Here is a 1,620-nt window from a genome sequence, read left to right on the forward strand (position 1 = left end):
CACTCCAGCCTGGGCGACAGGGCGAGACTCCGTTTCAAAAAAAAAAGAGAGGCCGGGCGTGGTGGCTCAAGCCTGTAATCCCAGCACTTTGGGAGGGCGAGACGGGCGGATCACGAGGTCAGGAGATCGAGACCATCCTGGCTAACATGATGAAACCCCGTCTCTACTAAAAAAATACAAAAAATTAGCCGGGCGAGGTGGCGGGCGCCTGTAGTCCCAGCTACTCGGGAGGCTGAGGCAGGAGAATGGCGTGAACCCGGGAGGCGGAGCTTGCAGTGAGCTGAGATACAGCCACTGCACTCCAGCCTGGGCGACAGAACAAGACTCCGTCTCAAAAAAAAAAAAAAAAAAAAAAAAAAGAGATTCAGTGTGGAGGGAAGCGTCTCTGTCGGGTCCGGCTGATCTGCAGGACTCTGAGGAAAAGCTCGCAGCAGGTGGACGCTATTTGGGTAAAATGTCCTCGTACGCCTTCTTCATGTAGACCTGCCAGGAAGAACACAAGAAGAAACACCCAGACTCTTCCGTGAATTTCGTGGAATTCTCCAAGAAGTGTTTGGAGAGATGGAAGACCACATCTGCAAAGGAGAAGTTGAAGTTTGAAGATATGGCAAAAAGTGACAAAGCTCGTTATGACAGGGAGATGAAAAGTGACGTTCCTCCAAAAGGTAGGGAAGGATAAGAAAGGAAAGAAATCGGATCACAATGCTCCTAAAAGGTCACCATCTGCCTTCTTCCTGTTTTGCTCGGAACATCGCCCAAAGATCAGAAGTGGACACCCAGGCCTGTTTGTCGGGGAAACTGCAAAGAAACTGGGTGAAATGTGGTCTGGGCAGTCGGCCAAAGATAAACAACCATGTGAAGAGAAAGCAGCTAAGCTAGAGGAGAGATATGAAAAGGGTATTGCTGCATATCGTGCCAAGGGCAAAAGTTAAGCAGGAAAGAAGAGCTCAAAGAAGAAGAACAAACCAGAAGATGAGGAGGAGGAGGAGGAAGATGAAGATCAGGAGGAAGATGAAGATCAGGAGGAAGAGGTTGAAGATGAAGAATAAATGGCTACCCTGTAATGATGCCTGTGCCGTGTACGCGTTTTGCTAAGAATGTGAATTCAAGTGTAGTTCAGTATTAGCTTCAGCATTAAACTCTACAGGTTTTTGTATAGCTGATAAGATTCTCGGTAGAGAAAATACTTGAGACAGAGTTTCACTCTTGTTGCCCAGGCTGGAGTACAATGGGGTTATCTCGGCTCCTGGGAACCTCTGCCTCCCAGGTCCTGGTTCAAGCAGTTCTCCTGCCTCAGCCTCCCAAGTAGCTGGGATTACAGGCGTGTGCCACCACACCTGGCTAGTTTTTGTATTTTTAGTAGAGACGGGGTTTCACCCTTTTGGCCAGGCTGGTCTCGAACTCCTGACCTCGTGATCTGCCCGCCTTGGCCTCCCAAAGTGTTGGGATTACAGGCGTGAGCCACAGCACCCAGCCTGAGAAAATACTTTTTAAAAACGCAGGTTGGGTACTGTAGCCGCTGCCGCCATTGCCACGTGTCCCACCTGACGTGCATTCCCAATTCCTTTTGGTTCCAAGTCCAATACGGCAACTCTCAAGGATCAGCTGATTCATAATCTT

The 1,620-nt window shown here is 49.3% G+C and overlaps 1 pseudogene; it reads left to right on the forward strand.

Annotated features, from left to right (window-relative positions):
* The first annotated feature begins 409 nt into the window (after positions 1–409).
* LOC108525229 (high mobility group protein B2 pseudogene) lies at positions 410–1,049 on the forward strand (annotated as a pseudogene).
* The last annotated feature ends 571 nt before the right edge of the window (positions 1,050–1,620 follow it).

This window comes from Rhinopithecus bieti, unplaced genomic scaffold, assembly GCF_001698545.2.
Source record: "Rhinopithecus bieti isolate Rb0 unplaced genomic scaffold, ASM169854v2 scaffold_23412, whole genome shotgun sequence".
Lineage (NCBI taxonomy): Eukaryota > Metazoa > Chordata > Mammalia > Primates > Cercopithecidae > Rhinopithecus > Rhinopithecus bieti.